Consider the following 22,854-nt stretch of genomic DNA (forward strand, 5'->3'; position numbering starts at 1 on the left):
GAAAAAGAGAAAAAAAAACTAACATTATGCCAGATTGAATGTACCCATCTTTGGGACTTAATTTGGTTAGATATCTTTGTTTGTCTTAGTAACTGACTTCTAACAAAGTCAGTTGTAACAATAAAAAAAGGGTTTATAACGAATACATTTGGGGTAGTGCATGAATATGGCAAGTGTGGAAAATGTGAATGAGAAACAACCAGTAAATCAAGAAAACCCCACACTGTTAGCTTCCTGTCCCTCTCCCCGACCTCCCCGTATTATCACAATCAACCCAAGATTCCCCTCTCTTGCACATGTACCGCTTCTGCCGCAACTCTCCTGAGTTACAGCAGCTGTGTGCGTCCTCCATAGGTGTCCACCACTCCTTACTCCATTCCACAAGAGTCTTGTCTGGTGCGGCGTCTTTTGTCCTTGACCCGGCTGGACAGTGGTTCTTGGCATTCTCTGGCCACTCCAACATGAACTTCTTGCTCTCTGCGTCTTCGGGGCTCCTCTGGCCCCTCCCACAATCCTAACCTTCTGTTCTCTAGCTCCTGTTAACGGCGGTCTCCTTTTCTCCTTTGTTCGGGCCTCTCAATTGGCTCCTTGACTCTTCGGCTCATCCTTCCGCCTGCCTAGGATAAGGACAGTCCTTCTTTAGTTTTATTAACTTTTTTTCATTTTTTCCCCATTCGGGATTGAGTGGAGCGGGACGACGACGAATGAGGAGGTAAGAAGGGGATCTCTCCTGTTTTATTTCGCATTACCTATAAGAATTGTGTATAGATGAGTGTTAGAAATGGGTTTTACGGTTGGCTAGGGTTTGCATCTAAGCCAGAAGGAATCCACAACTCTAGTCAGGATACGGGGATTACAAGTCTAAAATAACCCCTGCTCATCTCCTTAGTAGCTTGGCACAACAAGACATGCTTATCCCAGAGGCAGTGTGTAAAACATTTGCACATAGCAAACAGTAATACAGTGAAAACACTACAAAAGGACACCACACCAGTTTTAGAAAAATATCCAATATTTATCTGTAAAAACAAGATCAAAACAATAAAAATCCACCATACAGTAATCCACAATATAGTAAAAATAGACAATATACAGTTCCATGAAGTTGATTGCTCCGTCCGTGTCTATCACGGTGTTGTGAACAACAAATCCAACAGTCCTGGCTGACCGCAGCATCGCAGGCCAGCTATGGTGCCAGTGAGACCTGTAAAATAGTACCTGTGGAGATGCAGGGCGTCGGACCTTGTGGTGGGCTCAGGAGCGGTGTCGGCAGGTATCAGTATCGGAAGTCGTGCAGGAGTTGTTGGGCTTTGAAGTCACATGTGTTGCAGGTCAAACTCCTTGAGTGTAGTCAGGACTATCGGCAGGCGTCAGGGCTGCTGTGAAAAGTGTGGTACCCTCAAGTCGCGGTGCAGGCTGCGGCTCGGTGATGGTCGTCCAGCGAGGTCGGTGAGATCAGGGCTACGGTGCAAACTAGGGCGGTGCTCATTGCGGTACTGAAAGGTCAAGGTGCAAGCAGCGGCGAAGTCATAGCTGAGGCGCTGTCATTGTGTAGACCCAAGGCTGCTGTGCAAGGGGGGGCAATACAGTATGCGGCGCCCACAGATCGCGGTTCAGGCAGCGGCATTGGTTGACAATTTGGAGTTGATGGCGCTGGTGTTGGTGGTCCAAGGCTGCAGTGTGGAATAGGGCGGTGCGTTGTGTAACTTACGAGTGAATGAATGAATTTGTTTATTGTTTCAATTAATTTAAATTGTAACAAAGGAGACTGGGTGGAAATGTCTCCGCCCATGCGCTTTCTTCAATCATGGATAAAACATAATCATTTCATTTAACAAGTCTAATAATCATGACTAAAATGTGATCATTACGTTAAACAAATCTCATAGTCGCAACCCTAGACAATGAGCAGCAAGTAAGACGGTGTAAACACTAGATTGAAGCTATAATCTGCGGCTAGTCCTTGACTGAGTCTTTACTTAGAAGTTCTTTCACCTGATGTGCAAATTTCGCCAATCTTAGATAATAATCTGACTTGTTTTTTAATGGATTTTAAAATTCCGGGTTGGTAGATAAAATCCTGCCAATTGGACAGGTCAAGGTGTAAATCAGTGCAAGCAGTAAGAAGGCCAATGGCCTACAAATTGTTGCCTTTCACAAAAATGTCCTTCAAGATTGCTTTCTTTGTGTCCGGTAGTGCGGCACAGGCCCCTCGATAATACGAACATTCGATGCCCGTTGTTCGTAACGTTGTTTGTTTAGCCCGAATTCAAGTCGTACCAAGACGCTCCGGGCATGGGCAGGTATCTAAAGATCTGTTTAAATGCTCTGCAGTTGGCATGTTCCATGGTGTTAATTAATACTGCAGGAAATACTAGTTGGCCATATGTGACTGAAGGGAGTAGCTTATCTCTATAACCTTTCTGATGGGTTCAGCTGTTGGGAAACTTAGTTTGGAGTTCAATTTGCATAGGGCATATGTCACTGCCTTGGCTTTTGATTTGATGGATGCAGTGTATGCTGCAGGCTTCCCATTGCTCATAACCCAAACCCCCAAATAATTGCCCCCAAACCATGGTGCAAGCAGCAGCGTCGATGTCAGTGAGACCAGGGCTGCAGTGCGAAGCGGGACAGTGCTCTGTGTTCTCCATGAACGATGTCCACAGGTACCGGTGCAGGCAACGCATCGGTGACACTGTCGCGGAGTCGGCAGGGATACCAAGGCAGCGGTGTGAAGCGAGGCGGTGTAGAGTGCAGTGCCCACAGGTCATGGGGCAAGCAGCGGCTCAGTGGCAGCATTGGACGGCATCGTCCATAAGACTAGGGTTGCGGCGCGAAGTGCGGCAGTACCCTCTGCGGTGACTTCAGCTCACTGAGCCGGTAGCGGCATTGTTGATTGCGCTGAGTTACCTTTTTCATCTGAGTCAGCTGAAACATCCAGTTCCAGAAGTCAGTAGCCAGAAGATGTTGAAGTCTTTGCTTTCCCTGAGGCTTCCAACAGGAGGCACGCTCTACATCAAGCCCTTGAGATAATTAGAATACAAAAAGATAGTCCAGTCCTTTCCCTGCCAAGACAGAAACAGCAACTGCGTGCCAACCCAGCAAAGCACACAGCACAGTTGTAGTTTCTCCTCGTAGTCCTTCCAGCTCCTTTTCCTGGCAGGTTACTTAGTCCAGCTGTAATCTAAAGTTCTGGGGTCAGGGCCCCAATATTTATACCACATTTCCCGTTGATGTTGGCACAGACAAAGTTCCACTGGCATACATAATCCAGTCCTGCCTGGCTCAGGCCCAGCTCACTCGAATGAGCAGAGACAGCATTGTAGAACACAGACACAGTTCATTCACGTGCAAGCAACAACTATTCCCACTACTCTAAATGCAGCCAGGTATATTCAGTCTGGCTATGAATCACCCAGGAAAGGCAAGGCACACCTCATTCCCCCGGTGTCGGTCTAGTGTGAATGCACAAACCAGCCTCTGTCAGTCTAAAATCCAGACAGCGAATACACAACAAGCAGAGGCACATAGGTGGTTAGACAAGAAAATACCCACTTTCTAAAAGTTGTATTTTTAAATACACAGTAACAAAAACATCTTTACTAAAAGATGTATTTTTAAATCCTGAGTTCAGGAAGCCTAAACTCCATTTCTCTACTTTGTCCCAATGGAAAGTTATGCTAGTAAGATGTTACAAAGCAACTCCCTTGTTAGCCTATGGGGCAAATAGCCTTGCAATAGTGAAAAACATAAATACCCAGTCTTTTACTATCAGGACATGTAAAACACACCAGTGCATGTCCTAACTTTCACATACACTGCACCCTACCTGATGGGTGCCTTACATCTAAAAACGGTTTGGGCCTGGCAAGTAGGTGCACTTGCCAGGTCAACATGGGAGTAAAAACTGTGCACAGACACTGCAGGTCTGAGACACCTTTGAAAGGCTGCCTGTGTGGGTGGCACCATCAGTGATGCAGGCAGCATTTGATTTACAGGCCCTGGGAATACATACAACACTGTACTGAGGTCTCAGTAGAAAATCAAATAAGCTAACCATGGAAACATCATTCAATAAACACAATTTACATGGAGAGCATATGCACTTTAGCACTGAATAGCAGTGATAAAGTGCCAGAGTCCTAAAACCAACCAAAACAAGGTAAAAAACAGGAGGCCAAAAAGCAAAACATCTGTAGTAAACCTGCTGAAAAAGCCAAGTCTAACAATAAGTAAATGCATTATTATTGTTTTTGGTACTTTTATCCCAGCGGAAGTAATGATTAAAAGGAAACATGTTTTGACTAAATTGAATCAAAGATGTTTTCTGAATAAAACTACTCATAATCTTCATGATCAAGTACAACACTGGAAGACTGGACTATTAATTATTGTGTGTGCCATAAGTCTGTATTTAAGTTTACTTAGAACCTTGGTTCTGTTTGTGGATGTTGGGTGGGCATCCCTCCTTACAACTGCACTGCATTACTTACCTGCATATATCCAATTGAGTGTTTACCTCTAAGAGAGCGCCAGGGAACCCCAAGTCACCCTCTTTTGTCTACCATCTTCAGTTATGCTAGGACAAGTTCGATTTCAAGCATTTTAGAAGCGTAGAAGAATAAAACAACGTTCACGTCATACATAAGACATGCAGTCTCACACATAACACATGCCAATCCTTCCGATTCAGACGGGAGACGATACATTTCAAGGCTAGTCTCCTGCTTCCCGATTCTTGCATACAAAAATTCTATACCTCTGCGGGTTTCAGCCGACAGTGACAGATTGTGCACTGCCAGTAACCTGCTTCTGCAGGCCAGTGCACCACATTTTTGTCACCTCTCTCCACCTGCCATATCGCTTTCTCCGTGCTCCTGACAGATAAGGAAAAAACGTATATTCGCATTTCTGATATGTAATCCTGCAGCAACACACTTGCAAACCCCATACATGCCAATAGACCCAATGCAGGCAGCAATAGAAGTCAACGGGAGAAATACATTACCCGGATTATGTTTTTTAAGATCTCCCACTTTCCTCTTCTAAAATGTTGACATGTATGCACATAAGCATGTTGCAGACACCGTAATGCCACACATAAGCAAACAGAAAACATGGCAGCCCAGTGATTAGCCTATGAACACTACTGTCAAATCCACAAAAGCATGTTTGATGTATTTAGATTTCACCAGTATGTTTATAATGCACAAATAATCACTTCATTGTATTGTTTTTGCTATAAGGATAGCTTCCCCCCATTGAATGAACAGCATACCGGACTGCGTAGGTTGAGTTAGCCCTCTTCCCACCTCCAACTTCTGTGTTTTTTGTTTTTTTTTGCATTTTATACAGCGCTAACTTAATCCACAGGTATTGGAGCGCTTTACATGATCACAAGTTACATTACACAACAAGACACGGTCATTATGTGCACCAGTTTCGGTAGGCACAGGGAGATTAAACGATTTGGGATGTTGAGCCGACACCGAAACTCGAACCTGATTCCTCAATTCCAAAATCGGCGGATCTGCCCCCTTACGCCACATCCTCAACCTAACCTCACTAAACGTGACAAATTTACAGCAATAAACTCGTTCCGATAGCGACAACCGGGACGTCAAGTCACCATAGGATTTACAACAAATTATTTAAGAGCTGACTGCTGCAATCAGAACCTGGCAACCAATGGGATGGAGTAAAACATATTTTATTGTTAATGAAATACATAGTCACCTAGGATTGGTTGGCATGCCATTGAATTGTTTGTGGGCGTCTACTGTTGCTCGTTAACCATGAAATTCAGACACCAGAAGGTTGGTTGCATGATTTCTTATCAATTGCTTATTGGCTACGTCGATTTGACTGTGGTTTTCTACTGGCCAGTGTTCTGACCGGAACTCTATTGTCGCTCGTTGATTGGTCAAGGTCTAGCCGACTCTGCACATGCAACACACTGTTTTGCTGCTACGCTTCTCAATAGCTGTCTCCTGCCAGTGGGCGGGCACCTCCAAAACTGCTGCAGAAATGCTGACTCTTTTATTAAGGGTTTGTGAAGAAACCTTCGGTCTATAGTGAGCCAGGTGATAAGACGGACGTTCGAGTGGCTCGCGTTAATAGGATTTAACGCTGGTAGGTAGATTCGTCGCCTAGATAGAGTCAATATTGCTGGAGTCCGCATTTTGTGTTGCGTTCCGCAGTATTTAGAGCCACCCGGTCAGTACCTTCATCGCAAGCGCGTCATCACTTGCCCCCTCGTTCTCGGAACATCTTACCTCTCCGACTCCAGGCCCGGTCCCTCGCTATTTACCCATCGCGTTTCCGCACCGTGGCGAGGCCACTGCGAGGCTTCCTTGTGCACTGGCCAACCTCCGCACTCGTACCACTGGGGTGAGTGCCGCAGCCTCATGTCACCTGCAGAAGGGTTTCTGCACGTCTCTGTTGCCGCCACGGTTGGAAAAGGGGGCTCATCTGTTTGTGATTTGATATTGGCTTCGGTAGAAGGGCATGGGGGTCATAATCCAGTCACTGATGACCGTGTGACCTGGTTGTTGTCAGTTTGAGAATGGGACAGCCTTAAGGCAAAGCAGGGTTTTGGTGGTATTGGGTGCGACATTTTTTTTCTGTTCCATAACCTTGCGACTCTTCTGACAATGCATTGAATGGTCGGTGCATTCGTGGTTCCGTGATGAGGAGCACACTAGGAATTAATTACACCTGCAATCGCCAATGTGTGCATTAACCTATTGGGGCAAGAACCTGTAACCTGCACATTTCTCTCTCTGGAACTCGATACTTTCATTAGCCCAGGGTAATTTATTACCTCTCTTTGTATTTGTAATCTGTACAACCTGTGTGCTTAATTCGTCAGGCAGCTAGAGCTGTGTTTTACACAAATGACCCTAAGCTAGGGTTCTCTTGCCCCCGAGGCTACGTTTTTTTGTACATCTTTTGTTACTTGGCTTAGACAACACATTTCATTGGTGGGTTGAAGCTTTCCCAAATTCGCTGCCACCAATCGTCCATACTATTTTCTGTTTCATGCACTTGCACTGCTCCCACAAATCTGCCTGAGAATGTTTGCCTCCAATTTCAAATGCCTTCCGGTGTTCTCTGAGTTTTAAAATGTTCAGTGTACACATTTTAGTATTTATATGCACTTTATGAACCTGGTGGTAGAATGTAGTTTTCTAAGCATTCACGGACCAGCATTCACAGGTTATGAACCGCTGCTGGAGTGCTCCACAGATTTAAATCCCAGAAAAAGCAAAAGGGAACGTGCCAAAGGAGCAGAGTCCGGTGCAACCGAAGTTTGAATATACATTAGGAAGAAGTGCAGAGAGTACTGTAGTGCAGTGGGCCTTATCCACCTGTGGCATGTGCAATTTGATCCACTATAAGTTTGAGCAAGGCTGTGACTAAATTGCAAAATCTCTGCTCCTCCTTCCTCCTGTAATCTCACACTGCCCCGTCGGTGTGTAATACTGTGTAGTACATTAGTTCCAACGGCTGCTAAAAGTCTGGAATTTGGCTTAATAAGTTCCTACGTTCAAGGTCTAACTAGGGTTTTACGCTCGGGATACCAGTTGAAAAATAGCGATGAAGACTTAAGAGGTATCATGTGTCAAGAAATTTTCGGTGTTCAGGCAAGTAATTATTCTGTCTATCACGATTTTTTTATTTGCATTAAAAAGCTTCTCTGTACAAGAAGAATTAGTGATTACTCTTCTACCATCAGAATTTAAATATTTCTAAAAACCTCTAGTGGTAAGATTAGCTTTAATAGAGACATTGAATTCTGTAATTCCAAAAAGAGACTAGAGTTAATAGCAAGAACAAAACACCAAAAACTTTACAAAAATATGTATACTGCAATTTACAGCCTAGAACCCGACGATTTCTCACACTATGTCGCATGAATCTTCTACCTTTTTAAACTATCTTTAAGTTAACTTGAGAAATGGAAAATTTGAGAAATGGAAAAACCTGCAACCTCTCCAAACTGAGTTCCCAGACCCTGGATCATGTCTTATTTGCATGTCCTGCATTGGCCTCGAGCGGCCCTCGAAATAGTGTTAAAAATTTTGCTTTAACCTGCCATTTTTTTATTTTGTCCAAAAAATGAAGCTCTTTTTATAAAACTTTTTAATTATTTTAAGGAGTTTATGTATATATTTTAATTGCGGTTTTCTGCTGGTGTTTGCGCAAGAGGGAGATGCTGCGTTCATTTCCCTTTTTTTTGCGCTGCTGCTAAGTTAAAACGCAGCCAAAGTGAGATTTTCAATTGCGTTTTTGCACATGCTCTGCTGCAATTGAATTATTTGCACAGGTTAGGATATGCTTTGTAATTCCTTTTCTTGCTGCCAAAACCGAACGTTCTGCTTAGGTTGAATACTGGATTTTGTTCTGTACTTGAACTAGTTGCTATTTACTGCTCCTCGTACATTTCTGTATTTCTTAGGATATGCCTTACCACTTTATTCCGTTTGCTGTTTGTGGAATGAGTTTTGTTATGTTTAATTCCTTCTTGTATCAATCTGTATGCATGTTTATATGGATCTCATATGAGTTCCAAATCTTAATAAATATTTGAATTGAATTGTGTAATACTACTACTGTTCCGAAATTGCCCCCCCTCCCTCTTTAAGTACCTAGGGTCCTCTCCGTTCCTGCTTATCACACAATCCCCTGTTCTCTTGGTCTCTCTGTGCTCACATTGTTCTCTCTTCTCCATGTACCCCTACCCATTCAACTCTCACGTAGGCCTTCTGGTCACACATCGGCAGTATTCCTTTCCACTTTAAACAAAAGGAGAACTGTAAGGGCAAATGAACAGAGATGAAAGCCTGTGAGACCTCTGTAAATACTTAACCCCTTCCACGCTGATGACGAGCTGGGCTCGTCATGAGGTAGCCTCCTGCTACGCTGATGACGAGCCCAGCTCGTCACGTAACATGCGCTTTGAAAAATCTCAGCGTACGAGCGGAATTCCGCACGCATGCGGTTAAGATACTACAGCGTCCTGGAGCATTCACTTATGTCTGATTTGTGGGTACTCTAGTAACACCCTAAGTAATGCAGCCTGCTTCAAGAAAGTGGCAATATTAGTTTTTTTAAACTCTTAAGGCAAGCAAATATGAATGCCAGCGTTCCTTTAAAAAGTGACCTATTGGCTTTAACAGTATTTGTGCAGCGAGAATGGCGGGTGACCTTGATGGAGTACATTTTTCTTATAACTACGTGTTATTAACAGATAAAGTACGACAGGAACATGACCGCAAAGTGAGAACAATGTAAACAGTGTTTCTTGAGCTTGGTTTAACACTTAAGTGTTGGTAAGTACCAAGTTGGTAAGACTGAAATAAACTTTGTACCAGATTCCTACAGTGGTCTAAAATCCATGGAAGCCCTTGTAACTATAACCTTAGTTTCTCTTGCAGATTGTAAGAGGGATTACTTACCGTGCTAGACATGGCAGAGTATTACAACAAACTGATTTTGATATGATTTTGTTAGCAAGACAGTGATTGAGAACATTATTAAAGAAGCTTTCTGAGTTTAAATGGGATGAAGAATGTGAGAACTAAAAAAATGTTTGGAACACGTAAGTGATGTCATCAGTTTATATAGTTTTGAATACTATTATCACAACTGATTCTAGTTAGAGTTCGGGAGCAGGTTTATTGCAGAGTGGTAGTAGACATGACAGGACCATAGTATTTGCATTCAGGGGTGGTTGGAGGATCAAAAAGAATTATTCAGTAATTAAGAGGGGAGCACTTCTAGTGGTGTGCTTGTTTTACTGTCAGACCAGATCACTAAGCCTTTTAAAGAAATCTTCATGAAGACCGGGTTGGACTCCCTTTCCCTTAGAATATGTAAATGGGTAATAGGAAAGCAAGAACCTGAAAGCAGAGCAGAATTGTGCAGTCAATTTCTTGGTGAGGTTGGTGGGTGATACAATATAAGATATGGACGAGAAGGCTTGGTCTTAGGAGAAAGTTTCTCTAATTGCTGAAATGGCAATCTCGGACGGTGGATGAAAGTAAGACTTGATAAATGATCAAATGCCTATAAAAGGCCAAGTAGTCAATAGTTTGCTGCTGGAGGAAATGACATTGCTAGTAGTAGGGTGTGAACGTTTTTGTCCAGTAAAGGAAGAACGTTTTTATCAAATGAGACTTTAGATGAATCTGGTTAATTCCAAAAAATAATGCATTCCCAAACCAGTTCATAACCTTAGCCCATGTGCGACGTAGAGAATTTCCAATCTAAAGAAAGGTTGAGACTGGATTATGAATGGCCAGGGGTGGATCTAGATGCAGATAAGTTGGTGAGTTTGTAATGAGTGCTGTTGCAGTGGTAAGGAATGAAAAACAAGTACTCTTGTCAATGGTGTGTTCTAGTTTACAATCACCTGCGACTTGGGGACATGTAATTGAACATAGTATTTTAATAGGGCAAGGAACTACTTTGTAATTGAGTTGGTCGCATGATCGCAAAGTGGCCGTAAGAATAATGCTTGAATGATGTTATCGTGTGTTTACGTGTCAAATGAAAACGTACAAGTTTCTGTATTGGCAGACAGTGGAATGCTGTTAACCTCCACTGAGATCGAAGAATGTTTGAAAAAAAGAGGGATTTAGCACAGGAGTGCACATTATCACTGAGAAACCAATTGGATGTGAGAGCAGATCACAAAAAGTAAGGATTCAGTTGAGTTCAACTTTACAGAAGTACCACAAGACAGTAGACCTATCAGTTGAGGCCTTTGGTACCACCAAGAAAAAAAGTATCCATTCAAGGGAAGGAAAGCAAATAATAGTTCATGTTCAAGATGAATGATATTGAACAAGGGTATTGTGTATTTCTATATGGGTGATGATTGCTGTAAAGAGAGATGGAAGAATATGGGATCTTAGTTATGCACTAAATTTTAGGGGACTGAACAAGTTGGGAACTGTTAGCCACGTCATGTGCAAGGTTGTGGTAAGTTTGATACTGACAGTTCAGGGATCGAAAAATCAACTCGACCGCTCGCATTTGCGAGAACATTTTTGATGTCGAGCTATTTTTTGTACCAACTCGCCCTTTCTGGCTAGTAGGAAAACATACTAACTTTTTTCCTCCATCTTTGAAAATGGACCAAATATGACAAGATAACAAGTTTTAAAGGTCTTTTTATTGCTCACAAAGCAAATGAGCCATAAAGAGGCCTTTAAATCTTATCTTGTCACATTTGCTCCGTTTCAGAGATGGAGGTCAAGTAGGTTACTGTTAGGTCTAGGAGATTTTTCGAGGTACTAGACCTGCAGGACTATTACCATTTTTCAGATTTTTCGAGCCCTGCAGTTGTGCTATGTAAGAGATGGGTAAATGCTGAATAATGCAGACCAGTTGGGCAAAGAAGATTGTTGAAGACCCCATATCTTCAAGACTGTGTAATCACCATATAATTATCATGAACACATAGTTCTTGGTTTGCTCTTCTTTATGAGCTGGCTTGACCGTGCAGCTGTCACCAGACCATTATGTGACAACCATCAGGAGAGGGGCTTTGGCTTTGCCCACATGCTGGGAGCCAGGAGTACATGTTTTGATTGGGCGGATGTCTGATCCCACAAAAAAGTGCTTGCCCTCCACACAGCAGATTTTAATTTTATCCATCTGCCTGAGCTTGAACTTTCGGAGGCACAAACATGACTTTGTAATGCTAATTAAGTGTTTTTGACAACTAGATAATTTACAGTGTTTTTCTCAGGCATCTACACAGATGGAAGGAGGGCAGTCATTAACCTACATGGATAACATCTATAGGCTTGATTGGCGTGCAGGGCAATGTTATGCCTGATGCCATAGGTATGGCATATTTTATTTGTTTTATTTATTGCACAGTCAGCAGGCCTGGATATTTATTGTGAAAAGCATATGGCAAAGCCAGTAGGCCTCAAACAGTAAATTGTTACAGACCATAGAAATGTATTTGGTCACATGTAATCTCACGGATTACCAATGTAGGGAATGATTTTGGTGTTGGGCCCCCACTCTGACAGACCCTGGGAGAGAAGACTTTCACTGTGATGATTCTTGTTAAACCCTATTGAGAGGGGCTGTGCATTATTTTGCCAACTGTAATTTTGTACATATTTGTGATTTTATTAATATATGTTTGAGTTTTGCCAGCTTCTGTACACTTGTTTCCCATCTTCTGTGTGCTTCTCTAGGCCTGGGCTGTACCAAGTGTCAATCCATTCATGAATCCAGAAGCCTTTTCAGTTCACAGGGAAATGTTATGTTTTATTCCTCAGGTGTAATCTGTTTATAATGAAAAGTTATGATAAAGCAAGTATGCCGTGCATAATATGAAGAGTATGTGTAAAAGGCAAACCGCTTTTATAGGTGGTTAGTTATTATACTGTGCTATGCCTATAAGCAGGTATTTCTTTACATGGAATTGCACAGATTACCTTACTTGACGAAATTTGGTTCTGGTGACCCACCTTTACAAACGATGGGGATAGACAATTTGTTTTATGTTCATCCTTATTAGAATCTATTAGTAAGGATATATTGTTTTGACATTTACATTGTGTACATATGTATGTGTAATTTTATTACAGTATACCTGATGGTTGCCTCTAGGGAAAGCACAGTGAGTTGTTTGTGTACAGTTAATTTACAGAGGTTTACATTGTTTTGTGTGTTACAAAAAATACTGGGACAATCATCCCAAAAACCTAAAAGATCTACGTGTATGTAGACAAAAGAGTCTCCTTAAGAATAAAGGTACCCATCAGCCACCATTCGATACCATCCTAGTAATAATCTGGGCCTCCTTTTGTCATTTCTATCGTGAAGCATAAATGATGAACACTGGGACCTGATGTTAATGTCCCACATCTAAGTATGAGTCACTACATAGCCCTCTAGATGTCAGCTGGTAGTGATTTGTGATGGGTGAAAAAATTGCAGTGCATGAATCGTGTATCAAAAATGTGACTTAAAATTGGGTAAGTGAGAGAAGCATTGTGTTTATTAGGTTTACTCAAATGCCCAAAGTTAAAAACAGTGCAAAATAAGGCAGTTTTAACAAATATCTGCCAGAATGGTTACTAGATCAACATTTTTCAGCAGTATAAAGGGACACTTCTATCCTCTGCCTTCTGCAGGACCTTTCAATATAATTGCTACTGCAATGTGTAACATACACACCAAACAAAGTGTAAAAAAGGAAGAAAAATAACCGTTTCACCTGAAATACTCGGTGTCTAGTAAATTCCTTCTGCGTATGGGCTGATTGGCCACTGTAATAGATACATAGTTGCCATTTAGGTTTAATGGTTATTTATCGAAAGGGGTAAGCACAAACATCAGGTAGCTACAAATATCGACATCCTGGAATGGTTTAATTACCAACTACATGTATTTCTCATAGTGTTGTTACATTCATTGATGTGTTGCTACTCCAGCTTACCTATTTAGCAGCAGGATAAAGCCCCACCTCACCTGGCTGCAGCTCAGGGAAACAAAGCACCGCTCTATAGAAATCAGAGAAAACATACAAGAAACCTAGTTAAATGCCTTATTTCCTCTGATAGGTCTACACACTCACTCACTCACTCACTGTTGTTAGCATTATTGTCATTCATTGATGGTCTAATCTGTATAATCGACCATTATGAGTACTGTGATCTCCAGCTTACTGCTGTATTTCATTTGAAAAGATGTTATAGGAGAACTTTGTGTCAACCAGTATATTACTAGCGCCACGGAGTTGGTGTGATGCTATAATCTCAACAGATCAAGACGGTACTGTATGACGCTTCCAGTTCCCTTTTGAAAGACACACTATGCTCTTAGTTTGTGAGGCAATGAGCCAGTACTCATGGAGAAGCTACAACTATTCCAATGCTTCATATATTAGCAAACCTCTCAGTACGGAGGTGCATCTCAAGTCGCAGCAATATAACTGCGTCATATGTATCTTAGTCAGATATTGTTCATACTGTTGTGGCCCCATAGTCTGAAAGTTAACATAGCTCCGGCGCCAATGTGTACATCAATGTGATATGTAGCAATAGAGTTGTGTTACAGGGAAACCCCAGGCCAATGTTGACAGCACTAAGGAAATCAAAGGGGGGGAGTGAAGAGGTGATGCCAGTGGGCACCGAGGTGGGCACGTCCTCCTCTTGTCAGGGTTTCAGGTTATTCAGAAAGGGCCACCTCACATTGGGTGGATGTGTATCCAGATGTCATTGGAGTACACCATCTTTGTTAAAATACCCCTCACACACCAAAAGGGCCCTTGGTGTCATGCTTCATCATCGGGGTCTTCCCGTCCCGCTGCGGGGCGCGGCAGTGCTGCGACAAGCGAATACGGTGGAGCACCTTTAGATGGAGGTGCTCTGTGTTGGGAGTGAGTGTCAGTGGGGTCAGGGGTGATATATGGTGAGAGTTAAAAAATACCTGGCCTAGTGGAAAAAGAACATTTTATTAAACACCGGCTGGTATTATTAAAAGAAAAAAGTGAAGCGGAGAGATGGAGCAGGTTAATGGGCTCTCTCTCCTAAGTGGGTCAACATGTTTCGAGGCACGGGGCCTCTTCGTCAGGACCTAGGGGAGATCCCCCTGTCACTCACTAATGTTTTCTCCACACAGGTAGAAAAAAGTGTATGTACAAAAAAGTGAACAGAAAGAACTATGTGAGTAACTAACTACAAATTAATAATTACAGCACATATACGCTACCACACTAATAATGTAGTATGCTTATCAATGGGGGGGATCAATGCCTCATGGCCAGCATAAGACTGAAGGGTATGGTAGGGTATCAGTGTACCCCCAGCACGCTTGTGCTTCCTCCTTCGTCCGCGGGAAGCCGCGGACGAAGGAGGAAGCACAAGCGTGCTGGGGGTACACTGATACCCTACCATACCCTTCAGTCTTATGCTGGCTCATGAGGCATTGATCCCCCCCATTGATAAGCATACTACATTATTAGTGTGGTAGCGTATATGTGCTGTAATTATTAATTTGTAGTTACTCACATAGTTCTTTCTGTTCACTTTTTTGTACATACACTTTTTTCTACCTGTGTGGAGAAAACATTAGTGAGTGACAGGGGGATCTCCCCTAGGTCCTGACGAAGAGGCCCCGTGCCTCGAAACATGTTGACCCACTTAGGAGAGAGAGCCCATTAACCTGCTCCATCTCTCCGCTTCACTTTTTTCTTTTAATAATACCAGCCGGTGTTTAATAAAATTTTCTTTTTCCACTAGGCCAGGTATTTTTTAACTCTCACCATATATCACCCCTGACCCCACTGACACTCACTCCCAACACAGAGCACCTCCATCTAAAGGTGCTCCAGCGTATTCGCTTGTCGCAGCACTGCCCCGCCCCGCAGCGGGACGGGAAGACCTCGATGATGAAGCATGACACCAAGGGCCCTTTTGGTGTGTGAGGGGTATTTTAACAAAGATGGTGTACTCCAATGTTGACCGCAGTCAGCTCTTCGGTTTCTAGAAAAGCACTTGTTGTAGAGCCATCGACATACCACCATCCTGTTTGTCTAAGAGTCCCCAATCTACTCAGAAGTTGTACAAAAATACGCGCAAAATGCTCCGCTGTTCTGCGATAGGCACTTCTGAGCAGATTATTTCTCTGTATTAAAGCCTACAGATAAGTATTTTGTTTCATGGAATCTCACAGATTGCCATAGCAGGCAAACATTTTGATGCTGATTACTCTCTCTGACAAACTGTGGTTATAGACTGTTTGTTCTGTCAGAATCCTTGTTAGGGGAGATAGTATTTTGCTATGCCAACAGTAGTGGCTACTATGTAATTGTATAATTGTATGCTTAATGGCTGCCTTGTGGGAATGCTTCTGCTCAGTACAGGAACTGACAGTTGGTTTTGGTGATAATCCATTGATAACTGATAAAGGCCTTTGGGTCAAATATGTTCATTCTGTCTTAGTGTCATTTACACTCTGCTTACATCTATTACAGTGACTGCATGTGTTAATGGTTCCATCCGCGTCAGCCATTGGTTCTTTTGCTCTGTGGATGATGGCATTTACTTAACAGATGTGTACATCCAACTGAAAATGAGTGGACATCCGTATAGGGATGGTTGGATAGTCATTTAGTTTGAATTTTTCTCCTTTTATAGATTCTCATTTCTTTGCTTCTTATCTTTTTATTTTAATTTTTCGTAAGAGGTACCAAGAGGATACCATGGCTGTTCAGTCAGTGTTAACTGGTTGCCTTTCCCTCTTCATTTGCAGAGCACCTTGTTCCATATGGGCAATTCACTCAAAACCGGGAGATCATTATGGAATGCTCTTGATAAAAGTGTATATTTGTTTTACCATTCCACGATGGCCAAAACGTGGATTCTAAATGTGGTGGCCATGCTTGAACTTTTATAACCAATGTAAACTATTTACAATACTTTGGTCAGACGGACATCTACTGATGTGTTTAGTTTTGTTATTGCTAACATGCCCGCTGTGTTTCGAAGGCAGCATGTTTTCTTTTTTCTACTTGCATTCTTTTAGTTTATTTTGCATATGTTGAGTTTGTTTAAATTTTTTTTTATTGTGGTTGTGTGAGGGTGAATGGAAAGACGAGTCAGTGGATTGATGAATCGATACATAATTGACAGTATGTGAATGAAGGCTTGAACGCCTACACCAATCAGTGACACAATAAAGCGCTTTCAGTCATAAGCCAGAACTACTTGCATTGCCAATGATTGTTTTTCTGAAGTAGTAAAATTGTTTGGATTTTGGTTTTTTTAGTGCTATGTTGTAAAAAGCTATTCTTTTTGTTAAAAAGGGCGATGTGTCATCTATATGCTAGTTCATTAGATTGGGTGTCCCTTGATTAATGCACAGAATGTTCACTTGTAAAAGTTCCAACTTGAAGTGTGCATTCCGACAGTCTGTTTGTGCTGTTTGCCGTTTACTCTGCATCTGTTGTGCTTGTCCATTAATTGAGCTTCCAAACAACATGAGGCGTGGGAGCTTTTCTTTCAGTTTTTACATTGTTCCTTCTTGTTCCGGGACGCCCCTTAGCTGGGGCAGCTGAGCACTATAGAAATGTTACCAACATAACATAACATAACATAGTTCTGGCCTAAAGCAGTCCTGGCAGCCTCATGTTTTCTTAAAAATAGATGTACACAAAGACGCTTTCATCCATTGGTCCGTTCAAGAGCCATTCACATTTTGCTTCTGATCACCACATCCTACAGCATGGGACAGCGGGTCTGCCACTTTTGCCACGTGCTCACTTCACTGGAGTGCCAGAATTTTTATTCCTGTATATGACCACATCCATCTAGAAAGTAGTCAACTTCGGTACCAGGGCTGGTTAGCCCATCTGTCTTCATTCTGCTATTAATATTATTATTAATATTAATATTAATATTAATATTAATATTAATATTAATATTATTATTATTAGAGATTTGTGAAGCGCAACTAAACCCGTAGGCATCAAGGCGCTGGAGGATGGTACACGGAAAGCTCAGGAGTCATTAAGGGGAGAGTTACAGGTATGCTTCTTGAAATAACCAGGTCTTGAGGGCTTTACGGAACAGGGTATGAGAAGAGATCCCCTTAAGCTCATTGGGGAGCGTGTTCCAGAGTCTGGGCGCAAGGAAGCCTCCCCCCCCCCCCCCCCCCCCATCTGACTTTATATATTCTGGGAACAGCCAGCAGATTTTTCCTGGAAGAGCGAAGTGCTCTACCGGGGGTGTAGTGAGGTACAAGAGAACGAAGGGCTTCAGGCCCAGACTCATTGAGGGCACGATTTGTAAGGCAAAGGGCCTTGAAGTTAATCCTCGCCTGCATGGGGAGTCAATGCAGGTTCTTTCTAATAGCCGTGCCCGAGGAGCGTTTAGGAGCCCCCACCACAAACCGGGAAGCCGCGTTCTGCACAGTCTGGAGGCGCTGGACTAGACCATTGCTAATGCCCAGGTACAGCGCAGTGCAATAGTTCAGCCTGGATGTAATAAGCGCAACTGCAACCTGTTTGCGTGCATCGGGGGAGAGATAATGAATAATTTTCCTGAGAATCCTCAGCGTATTGCAGCAGGTGGACACAGTCCTGCTAACTTGTTTGTCAGGTGAGAGAGTGGTGTCCAGTATGACCCCAAGATTGCGGGCAGAGAGGGACGGCAGGGGGCAGGTGCCAAGAACAGAAGGCCACCAGTCCATTGACCAGATCTCACTCTTGCCCCCAAAAATGAGGACCTCGGTTTTCTCCCCGTTCAACTTAAGGAAGTTCTTAACCATCCATCCGGCGACCGCCTTCATACAGTTTCTAAAATTATGGGCAGTTATGCTCACAGATTGAGAGATAGAGACCATAATCTGCGTACCGTCGGCGTAGGAAAGAGCTTCCAACCCAAAAGATCTTATGAGCCTGGCGAGTGGGGCAGCATAGACGTTAAAAAGCGTCGGGCTCAAAGAAGAGCCTTGAGGCACTCCACACTTCACAGGCTTAACGGGTGACATGTACTCACCTAGCTTAACTCTTTGCTTCCGTTGGTCGAGGAAGGATGATAAGAGGTTAAGTGCGGGACCCTTGATTCCCAGCTCACTGAGTCGGCTGACCAAGATGGCAGGGGACAGGATGTCGAAGGCCGTCGTGAGGTCTAATAACACCAGTAGGGTGGTCTGGCCGGTGTCGACCTTGGACCGGATGCTATCGACAACCACTGTGAGCGCCGACTCAGTGCTGTGAATCCTACGAAAGCCTTGTTGTGAGGGATCTAGGGAGTTGGTACTGTCAAGGAAGGCACTCAGATGTGAGTTAAGATATGCCTCCAGGAGTTTAGCAGTGGCAGGAAGAAGAGAAATGGGACGAAAGTTATTTAGTATCCCAGGATCTAAAGAAGGTTTTTTCAGTAAAGGCTTGACAATGGCCAATTTCCAGGACAGGGGATAGACCCTCTCTGAAATGGCCAAATTCATTGTTTCCATCAAAGGGGGCAGAATGGCCTGTCTGCAGTCTTTAAGAACCCATAGAGGGCAGGGGTCAAGCGGTGAACCGGACTTTAACTTATCCAGCAGCATACTGAGATGTTCAAAAGTGATGGGGGGAAACTGGGAAAGGGAGTGGGAAGGAACAGGCGGTTGGGTTTCCGGTATGGAGGTAGGAGGGGTGGAAAGTAGAGAACTGGAATTAAGGGCTTCCAGGTCAGTGTAGATATCCAAGATCTTATACGTAAACAAAAATTCCCAGGCATGCACAAACGTAACTAGCAAGTACACATGTAGATAGAATTATCTACAACAACATTAGACAACTGCTTTCTCCAATAAAATTGGTTTTAATTTCTTTCAAATATTCATAAGAAGTTCATACGATAAAAATGCATTACAATGTTCAGAGTCAATGCAAACTTCATTGTAACTATACATAATTTGTCATGGTTAAAATTTCAATAAACATTATAAAAACTGATGGTTTCCTGTCGACGCGTTTCGACACGTAAGTTGTCTTCTTCAGGACTGTACCATCGATATTCTTCTAGTATGTCAAAAAATGGCGTTGATATATATTAGGTTTAGTTTTCTAAAGGCGGGTTACCCAACGAAGTACTCCAGTCATAGGGATATAAAGACACTTAATATCTTGGATTCGGTGACTCGTGACTGGTAGCATGTGCTATTATGGTAATAGTTAAAACATCCTCTTTCCACTCTATGATATATCAGGACGCTGGGCACGCTGTAGAACGCTCGTATTGCCGACCCGAGTTGATTTTTTTTTTGGCCACACCTACTCAGAGGATTTGGTATAACCAATGGACGGACAGGGGGACGGCCAGGCTTGACGGAATGAAGTTCGTCCGTTTCTTGACGGATAAGATGAAAAGAACGCTCTGTGCAGAAACCGGCAGCTATAGGGATAGAGTCCGGTTAAATTTTCCTATATCTAGTTGGTTGTCTGGAGCGGTGCAGCGTGTAGGTTGATAGCGGTGACGTCTATCGTTTTCCCAGTTTCCCAGGTCTGTGAGTCGCGTATGCTGTCTTCCTTCGTTCGATCAAGATCTTCACATGAAAAAAAGTGGAGATCTGGTCACACAGAACCTGGGAGGCTGTTATGGGATCAGGAGTCTGAATAAGGGAAAGATTGTCAACTATCTTAAACCGATCCCTAGGTGACTTAAGAGAGGGCGTTAGTTTGGAGTAATACGCCTGTTTTTCTGTCAGTACCGAGGCTTTGTAGCCTTTGAGAAGGGTTTTATGTTTATTCTTCTCTACGGGGTCCAAGTGTGCCCTCCAGAGCCTTTCCTGCCTCCTGCATCCTTGTCTGAGAATCCTAAGGGATTCCGAGAACCAGGGGGCCGAAGGCCGTTTCCTGGCAGAATAGCGTTGCCGGGCTGGCGCGAGTGAGTCAACCGCCTCCGCTAGGGTGTTGGAGAGGTCATGAGCCGCAGTGTGAGCATCTCCATTAAGCGGGGATTTAAGAGTGGATAGAAAAGGAATAAGGGAATCGTTGTTAATCTCCCCAAAATTCCTCCTCCATACCCATTTGGTGTGATCAAGCTGAGGGGGGAGGGGACGGGGGGGAGAAAGGAAATTCGAGGGGAACAGCAAAATGGTCAGACAATGACAGGGGAAGGGGGGTGCCGGTCTGGAGACGGGAATTGTTACTAAATACCCCATCCAGGATGTGCCCAGCTAAATGGGTGGGACTAGTCACTAGCTGTGACAAGCCACACAAAGCTAAGGAATCCAACAGATGGGCCGTGTCAGGGGAATTCTAATTTTCCAAATGGAAATTAAGGTCCCCTAGGATGGTTAGACTGGGTCTGTCCATGTAGGGCTCAATAATCTTAAGGAGTTCTAGGCTGAAAGCAGACCTGAGGCCAGGGGGTCTGTAGATCAATATCCCAGTAAAAGAAATCTTGGGGGAGGGATTCAGAGTAAAGTGCATCGCCTGAAGGTGTTCAAGCGAGGAGGGCAGCTGGACAGTCCGACATTTTATGGAGCTGCGGTACAATATCCCCAAGCCGCTTCCCACTCTGTCCATTCTGGCCAGAAAATACCCATCCGGGATAGCATTTAACAAGTCTGGTTCAGACGAGTCCGTGGCCCATGTTTCAGTAATGAAGGCCCAGGAGGGTTTTCTCTGTAAGATAAAGTCCCTAAAGGAGATGTTGTTTTTAACCAGCGAGCGGGAATTAATAAGGAGACCCGTATAGACAGCGGTAAGCGATGGAAACAGCATACAGGGAGGAGGGCAGCAATTAGCCATACCCGAGGGTTTACATTGGGTAATTGTGTCATTACACCCGTAGACTAAAGCGCTAGCAAACGTTTCAGGAGCGGATTAGTAATGGCAGGGCAGCTTGGATGGTTTTAATGCTTGCAGAGTAGAAAAGAAGTATAGGGGTTCCCCTGAGGCAAAGGAGAGCAGGGGAGCAGCATAACTGGCCCCTGGTGCTTCCTCGTCGCTGACGGGCGCAGACGGGCTCGACTCTGGCTCGACTCTGGCTCGACTCTGGCTCGACTCTGGCTCGACTCTGGCTCGACTCTGGCTCGACTCTGGCTCGACTCTGGCTCGACTCTGACTCGACTCTGGCTCGACCCTGGCTCGACTCTGGCGCGACCGCTAATCGCGACCGCTGCGCGGAGCCATGACTAGTTGTTTAAGTACTGGCGACTAGAGCGCCGAACCAAGAGTGCCCAACTCAAGATGGCCGCTGCCGATTTACGCAGCCCGGGAGACTCAGGCCTAAGATCGGCCGAGAACCGTCCAGGGTGCGAGGATGAGGGGGATTATATTTGTGTCGACAGAGCAATGTGCGAGATAAAAAACTATTTTGCCCTTGCCGAGCAATGTGAGGATTAAAAATGAAGAAAGCGCCACGATAAAATCCGTGAGCGCTAGTTGCCGGGGGGGGGAGGGGCGGACACAAAGGATCAAAGAGTAAGTGACAAAGTAAAATAATTAAAAGCACAATCACTAACAGTGCCTCCCGGATTCTGCCTCAGGTGAGTATTTTTCGTCAAGCCTACTAGACTACTTATTTGCTGTCTGTTGGGAGACCTATTGTGGTTTACAAAGAACATAGAGAGGCTTAAAGCCTGCCCTTTGATTACCATTGGTTGGCTTTACTACCACTTTCATTTGTCTGCTTCTTATGTGTGCAACAGCTCGTCAGTCTTGTTTTTGTCCCTCCCATGGAGCATAGCCTCTTTACCATCGCTTTGATTGGTTGGCGTCTGTTTCCACTGCTTTGCTTGCTGTTTCCACTGCTTGCTTCTACTTTTTTTTGCTATGAGTTCCATGTGAGAGTGCATGTGTGTTTTTTCTTTGTTCCCCCCCCCCCTTCATTTTGCATCCTCGTTCCAAAGTTTTGGACTGATTCTGCTGTTTTTTCAAATCCGAATACACTGAGCCCTGCCAAACGAGCCTCAGTGCCAGTGCTTTGACCCTTAAACATGAATGTCTGATTGACTCGCCCACAATTGGTATATGTTAACTTGCTTATAACTCCAGAGGAAATTTTAGTTGAGGTACCCAGAGTCTGTAACTTAGTGTCCCTGTGCACTGCAGCACTTAGTGTGCCACCACAAATGTGGCAAAGTAAGACTCCAAGCCTGCCACTGCTGGCTGGCGGATCACTTTACAAACTTGACTTTGCCATTTAAACTAATGACAAAGTCCAGATTTCCCTTTTAATATATGTAATTCCTAAGGCAGGCCTATTGAGCCATAAGGCAGTGTGCTGTATGTTAAAGTGGGACGTGTTCTTACATGTCCTAACAGTAAAAACACCAAATTGTTTTTGTTGCAGAAAGGCCAGTAGCACCATCAGCGAGTTT

The 22,854-nt window shown here is 43.7% G+C and overlaps 1 protein-coding gene across 2 annotated transcripts in view; it reads left to right on the forward strand.

The window, feature by feature from the left end:
* The first annotated feature begins 5,995 nt into the window (after window positions 1-5,995).
* Window positions 5,996-22,854, forward strand: part of GLRB (glycine receptor beta) — a 268,016-nt gene continuing 251,157 nt past the window's right edge. For both annotated transcript variants that reach the window (XR_013607195.1, XM_078676982.1), the window contains exon 1: window positions 5,996-6,132. The gene's annotated coding sequence lies outside the window, so the exon portion shown is untranslated. The remainder of the gene's footprint in view (window positions 6,133-22,854) is intronic.

This window comes from Lissotriton helveticus, chromosome 2_1 (genome assembly GCF_964261635.1).
Source record: "Lissotriton helveticus chromosome 2_1, aLisHel1.1, whole genome shotgun sequence".
NCBI classification, from domain to species: Eukaryota; Metazoa; Chordata; class Amphibia; order Caudata; family Salamandridae; genus Lissotriton; species Lissotriton helveticus.